This window comes from Lolium rigidum, chromosome 6, assembly GCF_022539505.1.
Source record: "Lolium rigidum isolate FL_2022 chromosome 6, APGP_CSIRO_Lrig_0.1, whole genome shotgun sequence".
NCBI classification, from domain to species: domain Eukaryota; kingdom Viridiplantae; phylum Streptophyta; class Magnoliopsida; order Poales; family Poaceae; genus Lolium; species Lolium rigidum.
In genome coordinates, this window is record NC_061513.1 from 262,166,334 (window position 1) to 262,176,447 (window position 10,114).

A 10,114-nucleotide genomic window follows, 5' to 3' on the forward strand; every position below is an offset into this window, starting at 1 on the left:
ATTTCATTTGGAGTCTGGTCTCCGTTTATGGTGCATCACGAGAAGGACGATCCATACCCTATTCTCATAGGGGGTGATTTCAACTTGCTGAGATTCCTCCATGAGAAAAGTAAATGACCTTTTAATGGTCACTGGCCTTTCTTGTTTAACGTTGTCATAGATTGCTTAGACTTGAGAGATGTTGAGATGACAGGCAAACAGTTCACATGGGTTAACAGTTTACCTGACCCAACATACGAGAAACTAGACCACGTTTTGATGAACACCAGGTGGGAGGATAAATATCCGATGCTGTCAGTCCGCGCTCTAGAACGTATTGAAAAACTGTCGGGCCATGCTCCCATACTTTTGACTACCGGGTTAACAAGACAGCTGTCTAAGACATCATTTAAGTTTGAACTTTATAGCGGGAAGGTTTTGATGAGCTGGTTAAAAATGTGTGGGAAAGACCAGTGTATGCCAAAAATCCGGTTATAAGGTGAAATAAAAAGATGCGAGCTGTTCGCAAACACCTTTCGGGATGGGTGAATCATACAGTTGGTATTCTTAAAAAGGAGAAGCTTCGCCTATCATCTATCATAGATGAGATTGAAGCGCTTGCTGAAGTGAGACCGCTAACGAGCATCGAATTGGATTTGAAAAAATAAATCTAATACTCAATTAGCGGGTCTCCTTCGGGAAGAGGAATTGAAATGGTACCAACGTTCAAAACCTCAATTCATTCTGGAAGGAGATTCAAATACGAGATATTTTCATGGGATTGCCAATGGCCGTCACAGGAAAAAACGTATACAATCTCTAGTACAAGATAAGGGTCTGATTGAAGGCCATGAGCAACTCTAATCCTACATTACTAATTACTACAAGGGTCTATTTTGTTCGCCAGATGAGAGTTCCTTCTCTCTGGATGACTCCAAAATAGCAGATATACCCCAAGTGTCTCAGGAGGAAAATGCGGTTTTAACGGCTCCTTACCCGGAGGAGGAAGTTAATAAGGCTATTTTCCAAATGGAACGTAACAAAGCCTCGGGTCTAAATGGTTTCCCTGCTGAATTTTATCAGACTTTTTGGGATACTATCAAAGATGATCTGCTACAAATGTTCAGTGTTTTACACGCTGGACAGCTAGAATTATTCCGTCTAAATTTTGGTGAGTTTATCTCGTTACCCAAAGTTAAAGAGGTAGAAAGGATCCAACAATATAGACCCATTTGCCTCTTAAATGTAAGTTTCAAGATATTCACGAAAGTGGCCATCATTAGACTGAATACAGTGGCTGATCATGTGGTAAGGCCATCGCAAACCGCTTTCATGCAAGGACGCAATATCCTAGATGGGGTTGTGGTTCTACATGAGGCGGTTCATGAACTGCATACCAAAAAGATGAATGGGGTAATCTTACAGCTTGATTTTGAGAAAACTTATGATAAAGTCAACTGATCTTTTATCCATCACACGCTCAGGATGAAAGGTTTTTGACCAGAGTGGAGACCGTTGATCGATAATTTTGTGTATGGAGGAATTGTTGTGATTCGTGTCAATGATGATACGTGACATTTCTTCCAGACACGAAAAGGTTTACTCCAAGGCGACTCTCTATCAGCACTTTTATTCAACATTGTGGTGGATATGCTCGCTATATTGATCAAACGAGATAAATCTGATGGTCAAATTGAAGGAGTGATCCCACACCTTGTAGATGGGGGTTTATCAATCCTTCAATACACCGATGATATAATTTTATTTATGGAACACGATCTCGATAAAGCTCGAAATCTAAAGCTGATTTTGGATGCTTTTGAGCATTTATCGGGTTTCAAAATAAACTTCCATAAAAGTGAATTGTTCTGTTTTGGCGACGCTCCGGACTCAGTCACCGAATATTCGGAACTGTTTGGCTGTGGGCAAGGCCAGTTTCCTATCAACTATCTGGGAATCCCGATTCATTATCGGAGATTAACGATGGCTGAGTGGAAACTAGTCGAGGAAAGACTTCAGAAGAGACTTAGTAGTTGGAAAGGTAAAATGCTATCCCTTGGAGGAAGATTGGTTCTCATTAATTCAGTACTCACCAATATGGTGTTGTATATGATATATTTCTTCATATTGCCAAAAGGTGTATTACATAAGCTCGATTATTATAGATCGAGATTTTTTTGGCAACGGGATAGTGAAAAAAAAGAAATATCAACTGGTCAAGTGGTTTGCCGTATGCCGACCTAAAGATATGAGAAGAACTTCTTCCGCTTTTGGGGATTCCACTAATTGATGGAAGGAAGTGGATGCGGCAGGATTGGCTTTCATGATCTTGAAGTCAAGAACTCAACCTTATTAGATAAGTGGCTTTTTAAGCTACTAACCGAAGAAGGCGTATGGCAGACCATGGTTAGAAGAAAGTACATCGGCGACAAAACGCTATCCCAGATCCTTTGAAAACCGGGAGATTCGCATTTTTGGGCTGGCCTAATGGCAACGAAGAAATTTTTCTTCAGATATGATAATTTAATTATTAAGGATGGATCGCAGATACGGTTTTGGAAGGATACATGGCTAGGGAATAGCTCTCTCTATGAACAATATCCAGCGCTATACAACATTATTCGTCGCAAAAGCGATACCATTGCATACCCCACCTCCGACTGTGACGTTTAGATGAGATTTAATCGGCCCGAGACTTCTTGCATGAAACGTCTTACTGTTGCATTTGGAATCCATCTAGTTTTCTGAAGGGCAAGATGAATTTCGTTGGAACTTACAATCTAATGGAAAATTCTCGGTAAGTTCATTGTACAATGCCATTATCTAACCAAAAATACCAGTTAATAAAAACAAGAAGATTTGGAAGATGAACATACCGCTCAAAATCAAGATTTTTAGCTGGTATTTGGGTCGAGGAGTAATCCTAATTAAAGATAATCTTGTGAAACACAATTGGCATGGGAGTACACATTGTGTTTTTTGTCAACACGATGAGATGATTAAACACTTGTTCTTCCAATGTCACTTTGCCAGATCTATATGATCATGCATCCAAGTAGCTTCTGATCTGTATCCCCGACTAGTGTAGTCAGCATCTTCGGTAATTGGCTTCACGGTATCGATCACAGATTTAGAACGTTTATTAGGGTGGGGCGCTTGCCATTATATGGTCGCTATGGTTGTGTAGAAATGACAAAAATTTTAATGATAAGAATTATTCTCTCTTGCAGGTTATCTACAGAGTACTGCTACTCTTCGTTCGTGGTCTGCGCTGCAGAAGGTGGAGAACCACGATGTTTACGGAGGTCTATACACGGTTGGAGAACACGTCGAAGGATACTTTTTCCCTGCATGGGTGGCAGCATAATCTATGAATTGGGCATCCGCCTTCATCTTAGGCGTTTTACATTTCCACATGTCTGATATGTGTAATTCGCCTTTTTCGGCACTCCAGATTATTGAGATTATTTGAACGGCTGTGTGCATTGTAACTATGCAGAGGTCTGGTGTAATTGCTTTTTATGAGTAATAAAGCGCCCATTATCAAAAAAAAAAAAACTCTTACGGTGAAGAACCGTGACCATGGAAAGAGATTTAATTATGTGATAATCTCGAAAGAAAAACCATGATCTTAGAGGGTAATTAACTTGGTCTTCCATAATTAAGACCAGCTATTCTCTTCATCTGATGAACTCAAACATGCACGACTATGCACGTATAGGAGGCACCAGAGAATTTCGAAGAAGAGGCAAAAGGGTGTCATCTGTGCAAGGGATGCGCGCGCATGGTCAAAAATTAAGCAGAACAAATATTTCTGAGGAGCGCGCAAGCCAGTAGCACCACGCTGGCAGTGCGCACGTACGTACGTGCGTGCTGATCTTTAGCTTTCTTTAACATAAGACTAGTTATAGTGGGGAATAACACAGGGTAGTGTCATGCATATGATATTATTTTATGTTACTATCTTCATGGTGAGTAGTAATTTAAATGTAGTATCATGCATTAGTATATTAAATATTAATTATCTTGTTGATTCATTGAACCTTGAAAATGCGATGTTATGGGTAATATAACTAATTATCACAACCATCTCTTTTTTCATTTACTGTCGTGCAATATCATTAAAATACCTTAGTGGCAATGCATGTAATTTTATATTACTATCTTAGTTATTTGCACTATAAGTAGTCTAAAGCGTTCATATCTTCAGAAAAGGTCTAGAATCGTGCCGGTGATGACGAAGGATGCCCTGAAAAGTTGAGAGTCGTTTACCTATCTATCTGCCGTGACCTTTTGCCCTTTTGGCTTTTGCGCTGGCTAGCGGTGAACCGCAGGGGCGCCAATATAATGCAATAATCCTAGCTACGGAAAAGTGAATATCTATACTTTCTATTCGATCGGCAATACCTGCCGCATGGTGGACGACTCTATCGCCCAGCGGCGAGCATCACGCAAAGGACGCGCAGCACCGGCCGAAACAGGTACTTGTACACCCAGCCCCACTTATCTGCTTCACAGTTTGACCCTGGATATGAATCGGCAATTGGTTTAGTTGATGGAGTCTCAGATGAGTACATCTTATTGTTGTCCCTCTCTAGGAGGAAAAAAACCGCAGCACCAGTGAGAGGTGAATATGTCAATAACATTCTTTGAACAAACCTGGATGTCGCTTGAAGAAGGTAGTGCCACACTCTTTGTTTTCATTTATGTACATGACACCAAATCACTTTCAACTCCTTGTGACACTAAAACAAACAGTTTCAAAGCATTTAACTACTACAAATAGGTACCACAAGGATCTAAAACTTCTAAAATTTATGTGTACCGTTGGAAAACAACATATTAGTGAGAGGTATGAGGTGAGATGTACTCCCCTTATAAAGAACGAAAATTTATGTGCATCGCTATAGTGACCGTCAACAATGTGTATGGTATGAGGAAAATTAAAAACATGGTAATTTGTAGATGGTATTAATTATAGCCAGTTATTTATATTTGATCACATTTACATCCTTCTATGGAATCACTAATATATTTAACTAGTTGATACCCCGCGCGTTGCGGCGGGAAATACAGATGATTTCCTTGTATTAAAAAAAAGCATGAATAGTCAATGAAACAATTTTGGTTTGCATATATTATTTGTAAGAAGAAGGATAAATATATTTAATTGCCTTTGTCGTCGTTGTGGGAATCATATATGAAAAAAATAAAATGAACAACCCTGAATTTAAAGAAAACAAATCATGTTTATTTTAACAGATGAAGTGAGCAAATTAATCATACTAGAGGCTGGGGCGCCCCATGGGGCGCCTCCTCACCGTACCATGGCACTCCAATCATGGATTAATCTCGCTCCTAGCAGATTTTGTACCGTCGAGTTGCAAGTTTGAAATCCTGAGCCTGACAGTTGATGTCCATCAAATCTAGTTTTATGCTAAAAATATATCAGGCCAATGCATTTTCTTATCCATATCCAGTATCTAGGAGCATCAAAAATACATGTTCCCTTTGTCCCAAATTAATTGACTCCGTTATATCTAGATAAAGTTGAGTCGATTAATTTGGGACAGCGGGTGCACGTCGTATGTAGGAGCACGACCTCATTATTTTGGTACCACATGAGGCTAGCCAGATGTGAGGTAGATGACAAGTTGTGAACAATATATATTGTATAAAATGCAATGTTGAGGAAATCGTTTATCGGGGTTAACTCGGTCGGCTGACGATTAGCGATTAATAGGAAAATCGGTCGATAATCAGACGATAAATGGATTAATCGGGTGATAAATGAGTTTATCGGCTAATCGGTGACCACTGAATAGGGATTAATTGGGCGATCAATCGTTGAACCGGACGATTTTTTGAACAGTGATAAAATGTAATCCACACTGCTTATGTGCAAGTTGACAAGTTGTGAACAATACATATTGTATAATAAGAAAATTTGTATCGGACACGTTAAGACTTGATACAATACATCATCGATACATACAAAAAAAAACAAGGATGTAACTTGCCAGCTCCACTTCCATTTTTCCTTTTTTACTTCCTCTCGTTGTCATCTGCTCCCTCGGCATGCAAGGATGTAATGCCTGCGTTAAACTGGATTACTTGCACCTTGCAGCTGATAAAAGAGTGATAGAAGGGAGAGCATGTTCACTGTCAAATAATGAAGGGACAACTTGATCAATCTTTGATTTCTCCTTTTAAGGTTGTACCTCGAAATGATTGGATAGCTAGCTAAATTTTATAGGAAAAATCTGAAGGTTTTGTGATAATTTTGAAATCCTTTGAGAAACTGAACAACCCAACCAATCGTGAATACTTAAGAGTTGCTGCACTGGCCATCTGATGAAGTAACAGTGCAAGCTTTCATATTTAACAGGTGAACATAGCTCTTTCCTCTTTATGTTTACCATGAAAGAATGGGCCACATAATTTTATCAATAGAAGCTCAGTTGAGTGGCAATGCTAACTGGAAATCTATGTATCCTAGTCTAGAATGCCAAGATCATCTTTTTTTGTGTTATACTAACCACCACCCTTGATCCAAAAAAAAAAACTGCCCACCTGTTGTACCTGAATGTTTAGGATCCATGAATCGCTGGCTAAGGTGAAAAAATAAAAAGGATATGAAGTGTTAAGGTTGTAGGGAGATAATTAAGCCGGCATAATGGAGAGATTGCTTAACCTAACATAGCTAATCTGACATGAACATATTGTATCTTCTAAAGATGCTAGCAATCATTTTCACTAATGGGCAACAAAAAGGTAAATGATGATTAACACATCACAGAATATCACGAGGCAAAGCAACCCAATTTACAAAAGCTAAGCAAAACAGATCAGTACACATCTGGAAATGCTAGCAGTGCGTTTGTCAAGCGAAAAAGAAAAAAACTGCATGTGTGTGCAATGGTTAACCAACCCAGATAGGTACACTGAATGTGCTAGTAAATAAATTTCTACGTGATGTTAGTGTAGAAAGAAACCAGGCATAACCGAAGCCTTGAATACAAATAATGTAGCAATATGCTCAGTAGAAAAGATACAGTCTATGAACCTGGAAGCTCAAAAGTAAATGATTTGTATTTTTTACATTATCTAGATCCTAGCTAAGAGAAACAAAACTATTGACACATCAACTGGATTCTTTGTTAGTATAAAAAAATATAAATTTATGAATAGCAAACTCACATCGACAATCTAGGAGATCATTGATATCTTGACTAAACTTATCGTAGGCACCTCCTCACCTAGTTGTAGTCGCTTTGTGAGGACGGTCGTGTGTGTGTGTTTGTGTGTGTCCCTCCTCTCTAGAGGTTGTAACCTGTTGTCTTCCTTTTCAATGAAATGAAACGCAAACTCTTTTGTGTTTTCTTGAAAAAAAAAGGTTGCATCAGCAAATAAAACAGAAAAGAGCATGGTCAATTAACTGGGATATAAAACTGTACTTTAATCATAATTTGCAGGTCTTCTTAACCTTCTCGTGTGTCAAATTAAGGACTTCTGCTTGTGTATAAATGTGGTACTGCATTAGAAAATGAATCAATCAATGTGCCATTTCTATAATGCATTCACTCGTGGAAAGAGAAACGGAAAATCTTGAAGGATCAAGGCATGTGTCATGATGATAACTGATCGGAGTCACACATTTTATATGGTTATTCATAATTTAGGACGAACACACTCCGCCACGACATGCTTAACGAGTACCCACCTTTTTAGTAGACAACATTATCAATAGAATATACGGAAAATAATAAGAGCAGATCTATAAAAAAGGGAAAAATAAGTCATGTAAATCAGTTCTCGGAATACCTACCTATTTTAGTGTTGATTTTAGTTAGAGCTCATGGTCCTTTCTTGTGGATGCATATCCTAACATTATGCAAGCTTAATGAGGAAGTATAAACCATCATTCCCAGATGATTTAAATATGTGTGGACTCCAAGTGTATATTCAGAACCACATACATTGCTCAAGACCTTAAACTTTCTGACAGAGGTCAATGTGGACCGCAAACAGGTTGTGCAGTCATGGAAAAGAACAACCAAAACGGTTGGGTGGTTATTCAGTAGGAAGCCAGGGAGGATGATACAAAAGCCTGGACTTCATTACCTCGACTGCTGCATCTTGGCTACTCTGCCATTGCCACTCCGCCATGGCCGCCGCTGTCAGCCCCCTTAGTGGCCCGCCTCTCTCTGCATGGCTGTCATAGTATGACAACAGCATTGAGAAATAAACAATAGAGGCACAAGAATTCTCACATGCCTGTTCTAATCTGGGAGACGATATGCGCCGCCCTCTTCTAACCACATGTCTATTAGGATGTTGCAGGCACGGCAGAGCAATGTTCTACTGAAATCTTATGCAGAACCAAAATTGAACGATAACATGAAGTAAAACTGAATGCATGATATGTATAATTATCATAACCAGAAAAAATGTTTCTTCGCTACAAATTTATACATGCAAGGAATACCTCATCAAGTAAAATCAATGCTCCATGAGACCATCATCTCTTGCCATATCCCACAGGCATAAAACCAAAATACCAGTAGGCCATTATCCACCACCAGGTTAATTAAGAATATGAGAGAGAACCCTGTAAAAATTAAATATAAATCAATTTCACCAAACTAAGATAGTGTGTATCTACTCAATTAGCTAACAATTTATCAACCAAACACCACTCAAATGGCTAGCAGCCTACAAAATTTCTAAAGCGTCCATAAACTACACCCAAATCCATACCTTTCTTGAGACAAGCTCTTTGTTTCCTTTCTCAAGCTCAATCCATTTTCCCTTCATTCATTAGCAGAAGAGAGAACAACATGAGAGAGAAATAGGGACATCAACAATGGCCATGGACATCACATATATGTATGAAATCTAATTTACCAAACAGACAAAAAAGGAAGAACTCACCCAAGAAAGCGGTAGGTCGTGAGGCGTAGAGGCCATCCTTGCACCATGCCAAAGATATTTGTCTAGAGCTGGAAGAGGACCTCTTTAACAAACTTGCGTTGCAACAGAAGACAAAGTAAACTCTATCCAGTATTCATCTGTAGGGGGGAATAAGAGCATAATGATGATTACCTCACTAATGACAGCCGCTAAATAGTTCCACCTACTGTTGCTGCAACACATTGTAAACCTTCTTATTTGGCAACCATCCTACATCACAATCTCTCTTGGCCTCCATCCTTTATTTGTAGCTTGGATAGTATCTCTGCAATCTATAAAAAGAAGTAGGGCAGTAACATTATGCTCAATTTATCCAGATGCTTACTATGCAAAGTAGGGGAACATGTCCAGTGCAACTTGCCGAGATGTGCTCTACCGAAAACCACATTACCTGAACGAAGCCCACCGCCAAGGAAAGCCGGTGCTATAGGTATCGGGCCTCCTCGAGCAGCCGCTGGTGCGTCACCATGTCCTCCACCCTCTCCACGTTCACATCCAGCGCGTACCTTTGAGAACGGACAACGAACATGCATGAGCACCGCCGTCAGCAGTACAGTGCCAAAGAATAGGCAGGTTGGGGAGGAGAAACTCACTGGGATGTGGTGGAAGTGCGCCCAGGGCACATCCTAGATCGGCAGCGAGATCTCCGCCGCACCAGCGATGTCGGCGTCGGCGCGTCGTATACCTCGAGGCGCGGCCCTGCTCGTCCATCCGCTATCGCCCCGCACCGATCTCCTGCTGCAGCAGCTGCGGCCATGGCTGCGGCTGAGGCGGCCACGATGGGGAAGAAAACAACGCCCGGTGCCGGAGCAAAGGAGGAGCCGGAGCAGAAACCGGCAGCCGCGTGGGGGAGGAGAAGCGCGCGTGGTGGCGGCGGGGATGTGAGTAGGTATACGACCTGGGCGTCCGTCGGCGCAGAGTTGAGGGAAAGCCAGGGCCAGCGGCGGCACCAGTCCTAAGCGAGAAGCAATGTGGATAGTTTTTCGCTGGGTCAGGACCTTTTTTCACCTCGTTCTGATCCTTTTTTTTTCCTCTCTTACCTTAGCCAGTCACGCTGTGACACGTTGACTAATCGCTGCAGATGAAGGGAGGCCAATGCCCAGCCCGTGAGTGCCTGGTGGCTATCGTGGAGAGCTCCCAGGTAGGGCAAAGGGGTATGCAC

General features: G+C 40.8%; 1 long non-coding RNA gene across 5 annotated transcripts; it reads right to left on the reverse strand.

Moving 5' to 3' along the window:
- Positions 1–5,864: 5,864 nt before the first annotated feature.
- Positions 5,865–9,659, reverse strand: LOC124661381. 5 transcript variants are annotated; one of them, XR_006990170.1, is made up of 9 exons: positions 9,546–9,659; positions 9,344–9,458; positions 9,143–9,224; positions 8,914–9,050; positions 8,740–8,790; positions 8,468–8,590; positions 8,104–8,194; positions 7,180–7,513; positions 5,865–6,141 (listed from the first exon to the last, which is right to left on the reverse strand). It is a non-coding gene; the product is annotated as an uncharacterized LOC124661381 (long non-coding RNA). The 5 variants fall into 5 exon arrangements; XR_006990168.1 differs by having other exon boundaries at positions 8,914–8,981; positions 9,085–9,224; XR_006990167.1 differs by having other exon boundaries at positions 8,914–9,224.
- Positions 9,660–10,114: the final 455 nt, after the last annotated feature.